This window comes from Pinus tabuliformis, chromosome 6 (genome assembly GCF_031772625.1).
Source record: "Pinus tabuliformis cultivar Carrire ecotype Pingquan chromosome 6, CPIR1, whole genome shotgun sequence".
In the NCBI taxonomy this organism is placed as follows: domain Eukaryota; kingdom Viridiplantae; phylum Streptophyta; class Pinopsida; order Pinales; family Pinaceae; genus Pinus; species Pinus tabuliformis.
In genome coordinates, this window is record NC_142292.1 from 511,435,485 (window position 1) to 511,457,296 (window position 21,812).

The window sequence follows — 21,812 nt, forward strand, 5'->3', positions numbered from 1 at the left end:
CTCACTTGCTCACTCCAGCAATCTCTCGCTTCCTTCTTCAAGCTCCTGAAACAAGTAAACAACAACAACACACAAACATAATAATAGACAAATTGCAATTCAACCTATTTAACAAGTCAAGAAACATTAAGAAATGGATATGTAATATTACAAAACATGTAGGAAATCAATCGATAGTTGCATATATTAATATCAAAGAGAGATTACAACCATTCGTCTTGACGTTGCAGTGTTCCTCTGACAAGACCAGGTTCCCACACACTTATGCTAGCATTCCACGATGGCTTCAAACAACAATAGTTTTAAAGCTCTTCCCTTTAGGATTCACTCCAAACCAAAACAAACTTCTCGCTCACACAAATATATGGCTACAACTAGTAATAGCTTGCTTGTCTACTCCAAAATAGCATCAACACTTTGCAACTATAATACTCACACTTAGCCAAAAAACTAGCTTGTGCTTGGGAAGAAGAGAGGTTTATATAGGAAATATGGATGGGAGATGGATCCTCTTCTCATGGGAGAAGGACTTATCCCTTGAGGTAATTCCACCATTATAGAGGAAAGGAGCCCAAACTGTCATCCTTGACCCCATCCGGCCAAACCATTTACCAGAATTCCGTTACAGAGCTTCTAGAGCTGGAAGCTTCGGCTCTAATTTAAAAAACTTTCCATAACAGGACCGGTGCGACTGGAACACAACTCAGTTTCTCTAGTCAATTCGAGGAGTAGTGCTAATCTCTGCACATCAGCGCGGGGGAGACAAAGGCCATTAGTGCCGGTCTTGTAAACTGGGAAAAACAGAAGTTTCGGGGGAAATGGTGCAAAAGGGAAATGATCTGCTCATAAAGAGGGACACAATGGGATTTTCTTCATGAAGGCAAAGAATGCAGGGTTCACTATAGAGGTCCTCTAGGATCAAGGACAAAATTCTATGTAACAGATTCCCCCTAAAGTGTGAAGGTCAAGCAGGAGTAAGGGATGAAATGCTTTATAAATCAGTGCGGGGAACCAGTCTTTCGTCATAAAACCTGCAAGCAAGTATAGATACATATACATAAACTTAGATATCTGTCAAATGATACATGAATCGTGGAATGGATGCAACCATCCAGAGAATGATCATGTAAATGGATCCAGGTATGGGCGCAACCATCCTTCAATGAGGATCATAATGAAACCAAGGTATGGTCGCAGCCATCCAATAATGAGAAGGATCACATATGATAACTCATGGTCTGGTCATAGCCAGCCATCTGAAAGAGACATGCATATCATCATAATCATGTCACACCACTTCACAACCTATACTTTTTGTGATCTGAGTCCAGGGTCTTCCGCTCCAACACAACCCGATAAAAGTACAGATCCTAGCATGCGAATAGATATGTTGACATCGAACATGCTAGAAAGTCACTTGATTACCAGTCAATGATGTAAATTGTTAACAAGCACGAGAGAAACCACCAATAATGACAATGGTCCTCAAGGTACTATCAGCAAAATTCATGGAATGTGAATATAGGAAATGAAGTCGAACACCCGTGAAATCACTTGATCGAAATCTAATGATGTGAACTTGTTGTTGAGTGCAAAGAAATTTCCATTAGGGCATGCAAGCTCTAAGGTACTGGAAGGGAGTCTCTTGGTCAACTTCCTAGATAATGAGTTGAAGTCTATGGAAAGCGATTGTGTCGAAGGAGAGCATAATGAATCCCACATCATCGACGCAAGATGAGAGGATGAAAAATGATTTTGGATGATATAGAGAATCAAAGGTAAGTGTAACTGCAGAAATAAAACTCTTGAACATATCGGCGACACAACTGGAAGTTTGGTAGCTTCTGGATCCATAGGATCAGTGGTCTTGATGATGTAGCAGAGATCATATGGGAGGCAAAAGTAAACGACCCAAACCCAGGAAGGTTAATGATGCAAAGGAGGATGTCCCAACCCGACATGAAGCAAAGAGTTTCATGTTCAAGAGTGAGTTGCCGACACGACTGATAGATTTCCAAATTTCCCCCCACCATTTCTGGAAAGTACCCCAATTATTTTTTAATTGCAAGCTTGAAGGGGATAGCATATGCTTGCACTGTAAGTTCATCCTTCGGACGAATCCGACCTAGTAAGTTTAACGAGCCCTAGGAAGGAGAAGCTCATGTCCATCATGATGACAAATCTGATGTCAATTAATAGTTTAACGAGTTCGAAAAATGTGTAACTCGGTACCTTTTTCATATTTAGAGAATTTGAGAAAGACACGTAAAAGAAAAATCCACATGGTCCCTTTTCGTACATTTCTGTCTCTCGAGCTTGAAAAGGTAGAAAGCGATACTTGAGAGAATCACTTGACCATTTCAGTCAAGGAGTACCTTTTTCGTAAATAGTGCTTCCCAGCCTGAAAAAGGGGTAAACTTATACTGGGCACACGACATTTCGCATCCATTAACGAGTTCGAAACGACAAGGGATCGACCATCTTTTCGCTTCTAAAGGGTCAGAAAAGAGCTGAAAGCGGACCCCCCATTTTTATTCTCTTTAACGAGTCAAAAAGGGAAAAAATACTCGGTAATATTTTCATATAAGTTTACCGAGTCGAGAAAAGTGCTGAAACGTGACTCATTGCCATCGTCTAAGATCCATCACCTATCGTTGCACAAGTAAGGTTAAGTGTATTATCGAGTCCTTGAGGCAAAATAGGTCAAAATATTTAGAAAACCTCATATTTTCATGAAAAGATGAATAAAAAGGGGAAAAGTAAATATATTTTACCATTTACCATTTTACCTTTGTTGTGAATAATTTTCACCCACTTTTCCCTAATTGTTCTGGAGCAGATTGCGGGAGATCCGGGAGGTCAATCGACGAGCCATCAGTTTTAGGTAACAGTCGAAGCCTTGAGATCCATTTTCATTCTATTTATTTATGCTTTTAGCCATTTTTTTTGGATTTTCAGGGAGGTTTTTGAAAATATTTTTCGCCCTCAGTTGGCGCGATTTCCAGGCACGGAATCACGCCGACTGAGGGTGATCAGCAAAGCCATCCATGCCGATCGGCGCAACTATTTTTAAAACAGGTGCACCGGCGCCGTGGATAGGGAAAAACCCTATGCTCTCAAAAACTGACCGTTTAATCTTGAATTTTATGTGCCAAGGATGATTATTGACTCAAATTAATGGCTTTTACAGGAGAGAATCGCTGAAAAATGGTGGATTGGAAGGAAAGGGAACATAAAGATGTTGACAACCAGGCAATGAATGACCCAAATTTCTTGGAGGCTTTGAGGGCTTGCGGGCTCCTCAATTTTTTCCTTACACCAGGGATGCAGGCCCAGCCTGAGTTGCTTCGATATCTGATAAGCCTTTGGGACATTAATTGGGAGATTTTTGTCATTGGCGACCAGGAGCTGGAGTTGACAACTTCAGATATCTACTTAATCACTGGAATGTCTCACAAAGGCGAGCCAGTGAACTTGTATGGGTCACGTCTGATCGGGGAAAGAATATCTTCCCTGCTTGTCGAACATTGTCTTGAGGCCCTGAAATCCGAGAGTGGGAAGATATAGATTTCCAGTGTGCGAGATTTGACACTGAGGGTGATTTTGCTGACTATCAACAGAGTGGCAGGGTCCTAGGCAGAACATGAGACTAAAAAGTTGAAGTTCCTTTATGCTATTGACTGCACAACTCCTACGATCTTCAACAGGGAAGAGGCCATGAAGATGAACATCAAGCACCAGTTGTCCAAGGCCAAGGCGGGGAATCTAAAGCAATTTGGATTCAGATTTGTACTTGTGACTTTCTTCCTGGAAAGAGTGCCACTATTCTAGTATTAGTTGACTGAGGTAGATCCCCTTGCACCACGTGATCCGCGGATGGCCCACTGGAGTCGTTTGATGCCCAGGATCACTGGGGGTCAGCATATGTCATACCGACCTGCATTCTTCTCATGGCTATGATGACAGAAGATCATCATGGAGGACTGGCCATATAGCGACACTGATTTCCGTGGAGATCCAGACATTCCCTTACCAGATGGAGAGGACTTTGATGATGAAGGTAAAAAAATCAAATTTTTAATTTTGAGATTTTTTAATTGTTTTTTGGTATACATGTGCTTATAAAATTTCTCTTGTTTATGTAGATGTTGGACCAGAGCATCCAGCTGGAATGTCCTCGATAACCAGGCACGTCCCACGCCCTATTGATGTTGTCACCCCTTATCAGGAAGGGAGCGACAACGAGGAGGAGATTGTGAGGAACCTTGAGGGGTTAACTCATGGTATCTCAGAGTATGCTCGGATAGGAGACATGCCCCGTCGGTACCAGAGGCACACAGTGGGAGTCTCAGATTGGATCCGCCAACTACTAAATCGAGTTGCACAAGCCATCTCATGCTACCATGACCACCATGTTGATTAGTTCCTAGGTCCAGCACTTACATATTTTTTGAGGCCTGCGTGCCACGGATGTATGAGGCCTGCGAGCCGTTGATGTTATTTTAGACACACATATTATTTTTTGGGGTTCTTATGTATCAAACATTCTCACCATATATATAGATGTTGTATTTTCCTATCTACTATGGTATAAATGGTTTTTCTTATCCTTTTACATGTTTCGTAAATGTCTATCCAACACGCAATTAGCTAATGCATCTGTCAATGTATTCATGCGTCTAGGAATATGATGATATTTAATACAATCAAAGTGCCTTTCCAATAGATGGATAGGAGATACATTTGTAATATTTGAGGGTTCCTGATGGAATATTTCCTGTTGAGTTGAAGGACAACAAGCTGCGAATCTAGGTTGACAATCAATTCTCTTATGCCCAGAGCGATGGCTTCTGACAACAGTTCGATGACTGCACTGTATTCAACAATGTTGTTGGTTGTACGACCTAGGCATATACCCTGAAGGTCAATCAAATCACCGTTAAGGTCATAGATAGCCCATGCCACAGATGATAAGTTCTAGGTACTACAGAAAACACCATCAGCGAAACCAACGTGAGGAGTCGCAGACATCTGTAAAGCAAGAAAAGCATAGTAAACAGGAAAGCTGTTTGAAAACTATCACACAAAACCACGCTGTACAAAAATGAATCACACACTAATGTACATAAGTAACCATGAAAGATGACCTAAACATAGTACTTTTCGAGGTAAATCCTGTTTCGGGGTTTATCGAGAGGACTTCCTTCATAATCAATAAGCTCATAGGCTCCTTTCTGCAAAATGTGTTTTACGATATAGGGCCCATGCCACATAGGTTCGAACTTGCCTGCCCCCAGCTTATCGTTAGCTTGGTTGTATAATAGGACCAAATCACCCTCAGAGAATGCGCAAGGGGAGACTGACTGATCGAAATGGGATTTGACCCATTTCTTTTGTGCTTCGATGACCAAGGTAGCAAGACGGCGAGTCTCGTCCAGTCATTCTAAATATAAGAGGCGTTCCTCTTGAGGTGATGTTTCAGGGAGGAGTTCAAAAACTAACTTGAATGAAGGAATCTCACATTCGATTGGCAATGTTGCTTCCAAACTTTAGACCAGCTGGAATGGTGTGAAACTAGTTGCGTCTTTGGTTGAAGTTCAGTGGGCCCACAGAACTGAAAAGAGCATGAGATGCCAATTTGACTTGTTCATTCCAATAGTACACTGAAGCATGGTGACCAAAACCTTGTTCACAGCTTCAACTTAGCCGTTGGCCTGAGGGTAATATGGGGTCGAGCTATCGTGGTGCAAGCCCAATATAGATGTCAGCTCTGCCATCATGTAATCTCTGAAATGGGAGCCATGGTCTGTGACAATGGCTTGGGGTACGCCAAACCTAGAAATAACATGGTTAAAAAGGAATTGAGCCACTGTCTTACTGTCTGCGGAATATGTAGGCATCGCTTCGGCCCATTTGGTGAAATAATCCACAACGACGATAATATAGCCATGCCCCCCGGCCAAATAAGGGTTACATGTCATATAATCGATGCCCGATTTGGCAAAGGGACCAATGGTAATGACGAGGTGTAGGTGATTGGATGGGGCACACATCTTGTGTTGGTAAATTTGACATTCGTGGCACTCACGAACAACAAGAATGCAGTCCTTGAAGATAGACAACCAGAAATAACTAGCATGAAGGATTTTTTGAGCTATAGCGTAACTAGACATATGACCACCACATGCCCTGAAGTGGCAATCATTGAGAGCTCTTTTAGCTTCCTCGATCGTAAGGCATCGGCGAAGAACTGAATCGACACTGACACGGTATAAAGTATTGCCAATAATACGGTAGGGTTGGGAATGATGCTGAATCCTTCGGCGATCATCCTTGGTCAACACAGACCGAAACATGGAGGTTTGGAGATACATGATGATATCACCATACCATGGATCAAGGGTGCTAATTAGGAAAAGGGTCTCATCTGGAAGCTGTTCATCTGCACTAGCAGGGAGAGCTTTGGAGGGAAGGGAACAAATCAATTCAGCAAAAACAAGTGACTTCTTAGATTTGGCCGTAGTGAAGACCAAATCGAATTCTTGCAGGATAACGATCCATTTAGAATACTTCCCCCCAACAACTGACGAGTCAGGATATAGGTCATAAGGTTGCATTCATAAATCACTGTAGTCGTACGTAAAAGGATATAGTGCCGAAAACATTGAACAACCTAAATGATAGCCAAAGCCAACTTCTCGACATGTGCATAACACGTTTCAGTGTCGAGGAGATTCTGACTAAGGTAGTAGATTACATGTTCGCTGCCTTCGTCATCGTCTTGGACCAAAACCATAGCAATGGTGCTAGGGGCTGCAACTAGGTAAAGGAAGTAATCTCGATAATAGTCCAGTGGATGTAATAGAGGAGAATTTATGAGGACAACCTTAAGATCATCAAAATATTTTTGGGCCACCTCGTCCCATGCAAAGGGCGTTCCTTATTTGAGTAACTGGGTAAATCTTATGGCTAGCCCGATGTAGTTGGGTATAAAATGATGGAGAAAGTTGGACTTTCCTTGCAGGCTCTAGAGTTGGTGCAGTGAGGATGGAGGGGGTAAATTTACAATGGCCTCGACTTTTAGTGGATCCAGGCGGAATAATGTCCTTGGAAATGATGAAGCCGAGGAGTCATCCTGATTCCACGCAGAAAACAAATTTGTGTGGATTTAATCGTATGTTATAGTGTCTGCAATGTAGAAAAATCTGCCGAAGATGGTCTGGGTGATCTTGGCGCTTACGAGAATGGGCAGGAAGGTCATCCAAGTAAGGCTGGACAATGTTGCAAATATCATGAAACGCGTAGGACATTGCCCATTGAAATGTGGCTCCAACATTTTTGAGGCCGAAAGGGAGCTTCTTGTATGCAAATGTACCCCATGGACAGATAAAGGCTGTCTTTTCTTGGTCGGCTGATGCGATATTAATCTAGTTATAACCATAAAAACCGTCCATAAAGGAAAAGATCTCGCTCCCGGCACATTCATCAATGATTTGATCAATGAAGGGAGTAGGATAGTTGTCTTTAGGACAAGCACGATTAAGACCTCGATAATCCCCACAAACGTAGATCGTGCCTTGTTTTTTAGTGACCAGGACAATATTGGACACCTATTCTATAAGGGGGATAGGATAGATGAACCCAGCCTTAGAAGCTTTTCAACTTCACCCTTAATAATAGTGGCCTTCCTAAGGTGCACCGGGCAAAGCTGTTAGCGAACAAGCTTCGCATGCGGATATGTTGGTATTTCATGTGCCACAATTCTAGGATCAATGCCAGGCATTTCTTCGTAAGACCATGAAAACACATCACAGAATTCCTGAAATAGATGAGTGTATGTCTTGATCTCATCCGAAGAACAAGATACCCCAATATGAACATGTTCAATTACACCGGGTTTGATAGAAATGTCAATCGGCATCATTTGGGTAATATTACCCAAATTTCCCTCCAACCATACTTCATGAGTAACAGTTGGTGGTGGAAATGGAGAAGAGGACTCTTCGAAAGTGGTAGACATGACCGCCAGGTGAGGCAGGAACGAGGAGCGATGATGAGTATTGATCCATGGTGGTTCCTTGAGAGACATGATTTCCATGATACCTTCATCAACGAGGAAGGTTTCAGCTAAGGGATCGGATGATTCCAAAGTTCCAAGCCAGGGGGATTGATAGTACATATCAAAAGAGGTCTTCAACATATGCAAATCATAGGATGCAGAGTTCGAAGCCGAAACAATTTCCACGTAATTAACTTCAGCGGGACTAAAGGGCATAACCTCGCCCCAAGTATCAACAAGATCTGGTGCAGGTATGACCCATGGATTAGATTTGACCGAGATCATATTGACAAAGGAAACATGAGGAGGTGGGAGTGGAAAAATTCCCATTAAGGCAGAATCTTTGAAGAGACCTGCCCCCACACTCTCATAGGGAGCACCAGAGTGCTTGACGTATGGAACATTTCCATCCGATGAGGAAAAGGCAAAGAAAGACAGCTGATCGACAGTGACAATTTTCCCTTGATGGGGAAAACGAATCATGCGGAACAAGGAGGAGGCCATGGCATGCATGGCATGAGTCCAACTTCAGCCGAGTAGAAGATTATAATTGAGATTGGCATCAAAAATTTCTACTTTGACCTGCACTATCTTGCTTCCAGGGTGATGGAAAAGTTAGGTAAGACACTGAAGGGTCGAGAATCACACCCATCAAAAGCTTCCAAAGTGTTCGAAGACTGGTTTAGTACAGGGGAACCAATAGCCTTCCAACATGCAGTTGACATGATGCAGGTGGAAGCACCTTCGTCGATGACAGTGTGGTGGATGGTCTTCTCATTGATGATTACCTCAATAAGAAAGGCAATTTGATGAGGGAGCCATCAAAAATAGTTCTCCATATTGAAACATATCAAATTATAATCGGTGGGATTGATGCCCCCGATAGTTGACAGCAAGGATTTCTGCTACGATGGGTAGCTTTGGAGTACCTCAAGAGCCGACATGACTGACGACGCTTGAGCCAAATCCTCAACAATATTGTAGTGTTGAGCAGCTCTGGCATTGGGATTATACAAGGATTTGCGCAGGACATCTCGAGAGGGTGACCACGTAGCGGAATCAGGGTTAGGGTGCTCAATTTGCAGAGGGCCAGAAATCGGGGTAGAAGAAGAAGGTGCAACTTCTTTTTCTTTCACAGTTGCCAGAGCTGGAGTTTGGGACACTGAACCAATAACTCTGTAAATGGGAGGAACAACTGGTGACTTTGATGCTGCGGGATCGGATGATGGCCGCGGAGCATTGGGTAATAACTCGTATAAAGTGTTAGACTGAGAGTAAACTAGGTCCAAGTACTGGGCAAGAGCGATGGCTTGCTCTTCAGTGACGCATCAACCCATAGATATATCGTGAGCAATTGGGGCTACAAATGATTTGGTAAACCATTAAGTGATCAACTGATCAACTATCTCGAGTTTGATCAGAAGACATCTACGTCTCCATTCATGGATGTGATCAGATATGTGTGTCACAGTATCTTGCTTAAGCAATGTGACCAAATAGGTGTCAGTTTCATAGCGAATCGGCAATTGAAAATGCTTGAGGAAAGCCATGGCTAAAGAGTTAAAGTCATGGTAAGTACTTCGAGGTAGCTCGATGTACCATTTCACAGTAGCACCTGTGAGGGTTCGTTGGAAAACACGAAGATGAATGGAATCGTCCACTTACGAGTTCGACGAGCACCAGAGATGATATGTCATCACGTGGGCCTGAGGATCTTCTTTAGCTTTTCCATTGAACTTTGGGCAATCAATTACTAGCTTGGACGACACCGGAGGCCAGTACAGCGAATGAAGGATCAGATCATTCGTAAGGTGCGATACATCCGACAACTCGAGTGTAGCCAAGAAAGGTAATTGAGTGTTAAAAGGCATGGGAGGCCGATAAGCGGGCCCATATGGAGGAGCCCATCCCTGTTGGTAAGGATTTTGGCCCCATAGTGGGGGATTTTGGCCATATGGCATCTGAGGTTGCCCCCATTGCGGATTACCTTGACCATAGGGAGGATTTTGACCTTGAATACCTTGAAACTGTCCAGGCATAGGTTGTTGATAAGCAACGTATGGGTTAAAAGGCTGTTGAGCCTATTGACCTTGGACATATGGATATGGGACCTGTTGTCCTGGAACATAGGGTTGATGAACCTGTTGTCCCTGAACAAAAGGATTCTGGACCTATAGTCCTTGGGCATAAGGTTGATACACTTGTTTCCCTTGGACATAGGGGTTTTGTACCTGGTGCCCTTGGCCGGCAGGATTCTGAACCTGTTGACCTAGGACAAGAGGGTTTTGGGCCTGCTGCTACAGGACTTGACCTTGACCCTACCCCTGCAAGGGTTGACCTTGTTGATATGTATACAAGGGTTGCTTCTACCGTGGTTAGTTTTGCTGTTGCAAGGGTTGACCTTGCGGTTGCAAAATTTGTCCCTAGGTTTACAGAGGTTGGCCTTGCGAGGGTATGGGTTGAGAGGCGTGCTGAGCATATTGCATCTGCTGTTGCGTGGCTTGCTGCAACTGTTGTATGGATTGACCTTGTGGTTGTTGCAGGTGACCTTGTTGCAGGATAATTTTCCCTCGCTGTTGTGCCGAGAGCCCTTGTTGCAACAAAGGTTTCCCTTGCGGTAACAAAGGCTGCCCTGGTTGTTTTAAAGGTTGTCCTTACTGTTGCAAGGGTACTTGGACAGTGCCTAGGAAATTATCGAACTGAATCTGGCCGTAGCCAGGCTGGATGTACTGCCCAGATTGGAGGGTGTAAGGTTGATTAACTAATCATTGAGAACCATATGGAACTTAAGGATTTTTGTATTGGACCTGAGCCCCATAGGGCTGCTGATACTGAAAATTGCTTGATCCAGAAGGACCAACAAGATTCTGAACCTGTTGGTACTGGACATTGCTTGATCCAGTAGGATCAATAGGGTTATAAATAATACCAGAAGAGGGCTATTTTATACCAAGCATGTGAACTTGTGAGCCGCTCACATTAGTGGCACTTGACACCATAGAGACATTCAGGTTCTGCCTCCCAAGAGGTGGCACAATCTGGCCATTGACTAATGGGACAGAGGAACTGATAGAGACAATCTTTGAAATTTCCAGTTGTGACTGACGTGTAACTGGGATCGATGATACAAAAGTATTCAGAACAGTGGGTTGCACCATGACTGAAGTAACAACCTGTTGGGAAGTCGTGTTTGTGAAGAACGGACCTGACGTAGGCTTGACGCCTGATGCCCATATAGGATTATGGTAGAGTGATGAGGCACTAGGTGTGCCTGAAACTAAGTGCCACAAAGACACATGTTGGGTGGAAAATTGGCGGGAATACCTTCCAAAAAAGGGAAACCCTTGGGAGGAAATTGCAATTTCAATTCTTGAATCCCCCTCAACAGTGTGTGGAGTAGAAACTTCGGGACTCATCCGGAGATGTGATTGGAGCATTGCCTTCGGGTTCCATGTTTGAAAACAAATGATGACGAATGGTCGAACGTGTATTGGGGGATAGTTCCAAAGGAACACCCGGATGGTCTTATGGATTGTAAGGATGCTATGGTGATATATCAACAACGTCAAACAGAGGGTTCAGAGGATAGATAACCAGTCCAAGATGACCGTCAGTGGTCGATGAGTTCTCTGGAGTTCAAATGGGATTGTCTGGAGATTTCGGGCCAAGATTAGCAGATGACCTTGTATTGAAAGTAGGTGGAGGATGAGATGTCAAAGGTTGAACACTCAAAACAATTGCGAGTTCAACATTTTGGTCCTTGAGTGACTTTGATAACTTAGTAAACGGCTCCTCAGACAATATTTTCGACGGAGGAGAGGAAGAGGAATTGGGTGAACCAGATGGTTCAGCCACGATGACCTTGTCTTAGTCAATGGAACAAATAACTTCAAGGCTTTAAAATGTCCTTTTAAGGGAACTCACGATTAGGTCAAAAAGACTAACAAGATGTTTTGGATCATGGGCAACCAATTATTAAGACACATAATAAACTGATGCTCTTTCATTTTTTAAGAGTCAAGAAAGAAACAAAGATGACTCTATCACTTTCAATTGGAAACTAGCTTGAAAGGACAAGTGCTCGAATGATCTTTTAAGTTTAATGAGTCAAAAAGATCAAATGACTGCTCTGGATGATCTAGGTAAACAGGATTACCAAGCAATCGTGAACTACGGAATACCTCCTGGCGAACCAAAAAGTATGAGCAAGCAATCTCCTCGAATGCTGTGACTCGGCTTCCTAACTATAAAAGGATTGCAACCTAGTGGGGTCTCCCGTTATATACTGAATGGTACAGGGAGAAAAAATCTGCACTAGCGCTGTCTAATGCCGAAGCTAATGACAACTACTAGGTTTAAAGACGCCGGAACACTTCTCTAGCCTAGACCTTCTAGATATGATCGTTAATGTCAAATGCGCCTTAGGTTAATTGAATTCATTTTAGAGTTGATCTTGAGTTAAGTTTCAGTTTTTAGGTCTTAGCAATGTTACTCGAAAAACCTCAAATGCAACTAAATGAGACAAGACCCTTTCAATTCGATGAAATGCCTACACTAGAGAGGGTAGAAACTACTCAATCAAATGCAAATAATCAAGCAACTGAAAACGAAATGATCTTTCACTACCTTACTTTTTCAAAAAATAAACTAATGAAAAATGCATTCCAATTCCTAATTTCCTGACAAACACTTATCTATTAGTCCTTTCAAAAAAAAAATTCTCTTCCTTTTTCAAATGCTGATGCAATTCTAGTCTTTTAAAAGATGCAAATTATCGTAACATAATGATGCAACAAGCTAGAATTTCATACTTTTTCATGAAACAACGAAACAAACTTTTCGCATACAATCTTTCAGTGAAAAAGTTTTCGAGACAATAAGCTCTTCAAGCAGATGAAAACATGAAAAGAGAAGTTCATTCAGATCAATGAAACACTGACTTTACCAAACACAAGGCCAACAATGTAATCTATGTCGGAAAAGAAACATTCAAGCTAGTAAACGAAACTTTTTCAAACTTGTGCAAAAAGAGGTCAAAGTCGTAAAAAGGACCAAAAACAAATGCAAAGAGTAAACACACCTACAACCCGACTTAGTGAGTTCACAAACTGTTGAATGGGTGACCAACTAGATGCCCTAGTGTCACTGGCCACTCAATGACTCAATCAATCAACTAGAAAGATGACAAGCCAACAAGCAAGCAAAACCAAATGAAAAGTAGCTTTCTAATCAGGGAGAAAATGATCCAAAAAGCTTACGGGGTCAAAACCACAAGAGAAGAACACACTGGCCAAGATTGGGGTCAAGCCCTAATCTTCACTTATAGGCATCAACGTGACTGCCTAACTGACAACAAGCGCCAGAGGCTGGTTGACGTGACTGTTCCTCAGCAACTCGTGCTGGTTGGCGCGACTGTCAGCGGATTAAGATGGTTGAGGTAGCTAAGAAAAAATAAAAGATTTTTCAAAATAGGGACCAGATCTGCTACTATGAATTTTAGACTTAGGCCAGTAAGTAGGAAAAAAGGAACAGAACCAAAGGGAAAATGTGAAACTAGAAAATTTCTCACGAAATCATGAAATCCAAGACAAACAAAAGGATTGGGATACCCAACGGAGTTGCCAATTTGTGGTGAAGTAAAATTATAAGTGCGGACACGAACAAATTCCTCTAGCCCGATAATGGGTCTAGCCACAACAGATACATTCTATGGAAGATTTCCTTAGGTTAGAATCAATCAAGAGGGCCTACCTCTTGGTTAGTTATCCTGCCTGATGATGCCCTCGCTTACTCGCTCCAGCAATCTCTCACTTCCTTCTTCAAGCTCCTGAAACGAGTAAATAACAACAACACACAAACATAATAATAGACAAATTGCAATTCAACCTACTTAACAAGTCAAGAAACATTAAGACATGGATATGTAATATTACAAAACATGTAGGAAATCAATCGATAGTTGCATATATTAATATCAAAGAGAGATTACAACCATTCATCTTGATGTTGCAGTCTTCCTCTGACAAGACCAGGTTCCCACACACTTCTGCTAGCATTCCACGATGGCTTCAAACAAAAATAGTTTTAAAGCTCTTCCCTTTAGGCTTCACTCCAAACCAAAACACACTTCTCCCTCACACAACTAGATGGCTACAACTAGTAATAGCTTGCTTGTCTACTCCAAAATAACATCAACACTTTGCAACTATAACACTCACATTCAACCAAAAAACTAGCTTGTTCTTCGGAAGAAGGGAGGTTTATATAGGAAATATGGATGGGAGATGGATCCTCTTCTCATGGGAGAAGGACTTATCCCTTGAGGTAGTTCCATCATTATAGGGGAAAGGATCCCAAACCGTCATCCTCGACCCCATCCGGCCAAACCATTTACTAGACTTATGTTATGGAGCTTCTAGAGCTCGAAGCTTTGGCTCTAATTTAAAAAAATTTCCATAACAAGACTGGCACAACTGGAACACAGCTCAGTCGCTTCGTTCGGCATGAGGAGTAGTGCTAATCTCTGCACATCGGCACAGGGGAGATAAAGGCCATTAGTGCTGGTCTTGTAAACTGAGCAAAACAGAAGTTTTAGGGGAAATGGTGCAAAAGGGTAATGATTTACTCATGAAGAGGGACACAATGGGAGTTTCTTCATGAAGGAAAAGCATGCAGGGTTCACTGTAGAGGTCCTCCAGGATCAAGGAACGGGGAGTACAGGGACAGTGACAAAATGTTGTGTAACACAAAGAAATCAACATGCCGAAAGATGACCGTTGGTCAAACAAGACAAGGGGTGAAAAGACTCCACAAGAGCTCATGGGGTGAGCTCAAGTGTTTGCAACCATCAAAGGAAGAACCAAGGAAGGATCCAAAATTTTGATGCAAGCCAAAATTTTGGAGGGTGTTTTAGCCACTACAACACCTGGTGACACACTGGTTGAATACGTGCTTATCTGTTTTGGTTCATTTTCAGCACAGGGCCTTGGCCTTTCAGGGAGTATTGATTTGTTTTGTAGATCACTTCGGCTTCCCCACTTACCCCATGAACAAACACTGTTCACCTTGTACCGACTCAGTGTAACACAACACAAAATTCAGCCCGATCACAATGTTTCAAAGCGGGAAGGGTAATTTGGCTCGCAAGCTTAAGATTTTTAGAGTATAGTTTTTCATCTCTGGTGTTGCTCGCTGCTAGCAGGCCTGGATAGTACCCTGACAGAGTCATGTAGGAACACAAACATTGCTAAACTTCCGGCGAGCCCGGACAGTACCCAGGTGGAGTTGCTTGCTTCACCTCTCTGTGAAGGAAGCCTTTCTCTTCTTTCGCCTTTGTTATTTTTGAAAGAGGAATGTGCATAGGCACTTATTTATTTTTGGGGCAGAAGAGGGATCCCGACTTATTGAGAGAAAAAGAGGTTTTTCCTTCAGAGAAGCATGTAAATACCTCTGATTCAGGTTTTCTCGTTTAGATTTCCCCCTTCTCTATTTCTACTAGTTGGATAAGATTGAACATACAGAGCATAAAATTGAGTATAGGCATGAGGTTTCCCAGACTAGACAGAGGTTCATGGTTTGACCAAAAATCTCCTTACAGACGGATCTTATTTTCTGTCAAGACTTCATTGGCCAAAAGTTACAACCAAGCACAAAGAAGATAGACACATAGTCCTGGCCAAGCGCTGCAGTGTCACAATATTTTTTGAACTTCAGCCAGATACACATTGAGAAGCTAGAACGTAGTGTGAGACAACACTTATTTACAAAACAAAACAACAGAATAACAAAGCAAAGAAAAACAACAAAGAAAAGAACAAAACAATAAAGCAAAGAAAAATATCAAAGCAAATAATAGAACAACAATGAAAGGAGTATGTACACAGTGTGGGGCGCGACCCCAGATTATTGAAAATAATATTTTAAGTCTTGGCCATTGACAAGGAGAGTGTCAATCTTCCCGTCAATTGATTGTAAATGATACGTGTGTTGGCCAAGCTTCTCGTGAATGGTGAATGGCCAATCCACATGGACTGAAACTTCGTGTGTTTGCCTTTGTGGGGTTTATCCCACTTCAAGACTTAGTCACCCATAGTGAAGCTGATACCCCCTGCATACTTTCTGTCGAACCATCTCTTGATATGGTTCTAGTGTAGTATAAACTTTTCTTTTTCTTTCAAACTTTCTTCTTGTAGCTTTTGTAATGTGTCCATCCTACGCTGAACTACTATACACGGCTTGCCTTGGTATTCTTGGGACAGCTGGAGAGTAGGAAAGTAGATATTCAGTGGGAGGATGACTTCTTTTCCATCTACCAAGAAGTAGGGGGAGGTATTCAAAGAGGGTTTGGGTGTGATTCGGTCAGCCCATACAACATTCACCAGAGCAGAGTGCCAGTTTCGCTGTTCAGAGTAAATGGTCTTTTTTATGATGTGGATAAGATTTTTGTTTGTGGACTCGGAAAGACCATTTCCCTGCAGGTAGTAGTTAGAAAAATGCTTTAACACAATACCATTTTGCAATGCAAAGTCATAAATATTTAACAAAGAAAAGTATGTTGAATTGTCAAAAACAAGTGATACAGGAATTACAAACTTGGAAATGATGTTCTTCCTTAGGAAGCCAATGACCTCCCGGTCATTCACTTATTTTAATGGAACTGCTTCTATCCACTACGTAAAGTAATCTGTGGCAGTTAAGATGTAGCGGTGGTGCTTTGACGAATGTCGGAAAATCTCCCCAATGATGTCCAAGCCCCACTGTTGGAATGGTTCGTCCACTACAATAGGTTGCAGCGGGGCGGCTAACCTTCATTTTCTGTGGCACATCAGGCTCATGTGCATATTTGAATAATATAAGCCAGTAGAATCTAGCCCGCATGACCTTGCGCACTATTGTGTTTCCTGCAAAGTGACCCCCGGTTGGTCTGTCATGGAGATTATCTAACACCCTTTCTGAATCTTGTGCTTCCAGGCACCTGAGAAAAATGTCGTTGTGATGTTTTCTGTAAAGCACTCCATGCACCAACTGGTAAGATAGAGATTTTAGTTAGAGTGCCCTCTTCTGTCACATAGAGAAGTGAGAGGGCATGGTTCCATTCTCAAGGAACTAGCGCACGTCTGCATACCAAGAGTTTCTGTGCGAAGTGGGGGGGCTTTCTCAACATTATACATTTCAATTTCTTGCTCCCAACTGACTAGATTTTCTTCTTCGTATTGCGCATGTACTGCTTCCACTGCTAGTCTGCAAAGATTGTGACCTTTTATGGTGTGAATTGGCTTGATGTCAAGATCATATTATTGCAATCCTGTCATCCAGTTTTCCCTTCTCTCACCCAACTCTTGCTGAACAAGCAGTGATTTCACTGTTGGGTGTGGCACAAAGACAATGCAATGATTTTTCAAGAGGTAGGGTCTGAAATGTTTAACTTCCTTGCATACTGCATATGCTTATTTTTCAATAGCGGGATAGTTTAGTTCAGGTCCTTGCAAGCTTGCACTCATGAAAGAGATGGGTCTTTCATTGTTCAACTTGTCTTTTTGAGTGAGCACAACAATGAGTGAAGTATCAGAAGCAAACATGTAGAGAAAAAAATCCTTGTTGAAGTTTGGGTTGTACAATGTAGGCACCTCTGCTATAGCTTAATTAATCTGGGTGAGTGCTTCCTTTTCCATTTTCCCCCAACTATACACTATGTCCTTCTTGGTCATCTCTTGAATGGGTTTGACAATCTGTGCATAATCAGAGATGAACTTTCTAAGGAAGTTGATCTTTCACAGGAAGGACTGCATAGCTTTCTTGTTCATGGGGTAAGGAATTTGCGTGATGGTCCGAACTTTGTCCGAATCTACCTTGATCTCACTCTTGGCAATGATGTGCCCAAGGAGGTTGCCCTCAGAAACTGTGAAGACACTCTTCTTGGGATTTAAGGATATCCCATACTTCCGACATCACTCAAATATTTTCTTAAGATGGCGCAGGTGGTCTGGCTGTTGTCTAGAGAAGACTGTTATGTTGTTGAGGTAGACGACTACGCTCTGTCTAATGAGCCCATGGAAAGCAATATCCATTGCGTGTTGAAATGTATCTCCAGCATTTACCAACCCAAATGAAATTCTACAGTAAGCGAATGTAGCCCACTTGGTACAAAATGTTGTTTTAAGTCTATCAGGCTCTGCTACCAGAACCTAATTGTAACATGAGAAATTGTCTAGCAAAGAAAACATCTCTGCTCCACATATTGTCTACAATATGTGCTCCATAGATGAAACTGGGTAGTTATCTTTGTACGAGGCATGGTTAAGATTTCGGAAATCAACGCACAGGTGGATCTCCTCAAAATTATTCTAACAGGGACTATATTTGAAACCCACGTGGAATGACGAACCTTGTAAATGATCCGAGCATCTAGCAACTTAGTCAATTCTTTATGTATGAGGGGCTCAAGTGATGGATGTAGTTTCCTTAGCTTCTGCTGAAAAGGCTTGGCCCCTTCTTTGATTGGAATGACGTGCTGGATTATTCATGTTTCATATGTCTTCAAGTCATCGTATGTCCATGCGAACACATCATGGTACTGTTTGAATAGGCGGACAAAATATTGCCACTCTTGTAGTGTGAAACATGTACCAAGATTCACAAACTTTGGATCTTTGTATGTTCCCAGGTTGATATGTTCGTACAAGATTGCGGAAATGTGAGTTTTTGCATTGAATGGCCCTTGAAAGTGATTCTGCAAGTCATACAACTTCTCGAGTGATACCACACCCTTGGGGATGAGGTTTCCTTTACTATTATCATCTGCATTTCATAGAGACTGCTTGTGCTCATCTTCATCTATCGCTGCAACTATGAAGACATTAGCATTAGCCATGAAATGCAGTATCTATTGGTCATCATCAAAAACACGTAAATTAGTGATGTTATTAGCGACATATGGCTTATACAAAAGTTCAACTGAAAATTTATCCCTTAACGGTGTCATCCTAGTAGCTACATTTTCCATAGAATATGTAGTTGTGTTACGCATTCTTGGTACAAAAATAATATTGAAAGCTTGGAAGTTAGAGATAAGTCGCCATACCTCTTATTGATAACTCTTAAGACGGGGTGACACACAGTGTATAGTGTTACATGAGACACCATAATGTTTGAGTCACCTATAACTTTTAGCACAACAACATTGAGGCTGATGGCTTTTTGTAAGCCCAAAATGAGTGCTTCATACTCGGCGGTGTTGTTCGTGCACTCGAACTCCAAGTGGCTTGAGACTAAATGTTTCCTTTGCAACGGGTTTGTCAAAACACAACCGGCTCCAGAGCCCTCCTGTGTCTTGGATCTGTCAAAGTATAAGGTCCACATATTATTTGTACAAGGACCGCTTGCCGCACTAGTACTACTATCTCTACTGCTATTACTATTACAATCTACTGTACAATTTTCATTTTCGCCAATTGGGCAAGGAAGGAGACCCAAATGTGTGTCTGGTGGGGTGGGTGTTGGCTGTGCAAGATAACACCCTAGTTGTGTTTCCAGAAAACAATTTCTGAACATGAGTTTTGCGAAAGCCAACGATTCATTTTGACCATCTAAGGGAGTCACGTTATGTTTCATGTATCTTTCTGACAACACTTGAATCTGGTTGTTTTTTCCCTTGTGCAGAAGCCATATGTGTGACCAATATGTAACAAAATATCCTTGTAGCTTTCCAGACCAGTCTCTGTTGAGCAATGAGCCATATGCTTCCTAGATGTCCACAATCACAATATTAATGCACTAATGAACTCATCTGTCAGACGATAACTGGATGATCACATTCCGGAGTTCACCAATGGCTGGCACACATGTTCTGTTAAGTTGGATGATCTACATAGTTTTGCTACTCTATTGAGCATTGATACTCTTAGAAATATAGAGTGGCATGATATTGGCTGATGCACCAGAGTCAACTAAACAATTGTGAACATTGAAGTTGAATATTTCGAATGATGACAAAAATGGTGGGCATATCGATTTTTCTTCCTCCATACAAAGAATGTTGAGTATGGATGCGAGTGAGTCGGAAGACTTACTTGGTCCCTTGCTGGAATAGGAAACACTGTCTGTGGAGGTTTTCCCCAGTGCACACAAAAGAATATCTTGTTGATCCGTGATCTTGGTTAACTCATACAGATATGTGTTCTCACGGGTCTTTTTCATGTTTTCAACAATGTTGTAGTCCAGAGCGGGGAGACTCACCGAGATGTTTGGGCATAGAATTGTGTTTGTGTTGTCTAGTGGGATGCTCTTGTCTTTGCTGCTCAAGGACATACCTTTTGTTGTAGCTGTCTTCCTGGACTTGCTTTGCTTTTTCTATGTTGAGTTGACCGACGAATCAACTGATTTGAGCAAATGTTGTCTTAGCTTTTCTTTTGGTATCTCAAATATAGTTCCCCCCTTGAAATTCTCAAGTTGTATCGATTGTTTTGCTTTGGGTTTGGACAGTCACTCAGAGGCTCCTTCTCGGTGGTAGTCTGTTGGGTAGTACAAGCACATTGATACATGTCGATTACATGCCCAACACTTGGAGCTTCATCAGATGCAACAATTTCTTCTTCGTCTTCATCCTCAAACTGAGCCTACTCACTGGTCAGAATTGGTCAGTCAATTGTGTAGCCAGAGCGCTCATTCCTTGGGTCCATCCTGGGAATGTCTTCTCTGAATGTCGTTCGCTATGGAACTTGCAGTAATGATTTTTCATGATCGCATCCAGGTTGAGCACAAGGTTAGAGCTTTGCGCAGATTTGGCTGGGTGGCTACTACTACTGCCTGAAGTCATATTCTTCCTCTGCATGAACTTGGGAGGCCTACTACTCACGGTTGTCTCGCTCGTCCGTTGTTTGAGTTCAGAAACTTCGGTTGTCAAGGATTTGATGAGACAAGTAAGGCTCTCAATTTCACTTGCTTCCTTTTCCTTTTCCTTACTCACAATAGTCTGAGACCTCTTGCCCGCGTATTTGGAGTCCTTAGCCAATTCGTCATCTACAATGAATCTAATAGCGCGTAGGTATTTCTCCACAACAATTTCCTCTTGGAAATTTTCCAATAGTGTTGGTTTCACAGCTCGCTTGACGAACTGTGCAATGCTAGTCGACAATGCAGACGTGTAGTAGTCAATAGTGATGGAGTCATGAGGTTTGGTGTCTACTGTGAACTTGTTCAAGATACGGTTAAACCTATGGTTAAAATATTTGACTTTTTCTTTCTGCTCCATCTTGAGACTACCCAACTCTTTTAGCAACATGGCGGGGGTTTTGTCTTCAACAAAATTTTCAAGGAAAATTCTCTTGAACATCCCCTAGTTCTGAATGGAGTTCACAGGAAGGCTGTGGTACCATACAGTTTCTCTGGCATCTAAGGTACATGGAAACAGTCTACATGCAACGTCATCATAACGTACCTCGAGTGTCTGCAGATGTAGGTAGAACGTGTCTAAGTGATCTTCCACCTTCATTGTCTTGTCAGGGTCATACTTTGTTAACAACTTCTCTGTGTGTCTTAGAATCTTGTGCAAGACACTTGGGAGTGCCAATGGACCCTAGGTCATCCATTCTAGATTTTGGTCAGCCATTTTGTCCTCTTCTTTGTCCTCCTCCTCTTCTTCTGAATCTGACGGCTCTACCTCTGAATCAGTTGGTTTGTCTCCACCTCAACCTCCTCCATTGCCTTCCCCTCTGCCTCCTGTGCCTAAACCTGAGCTTAAGAGTAAGAGGTTATC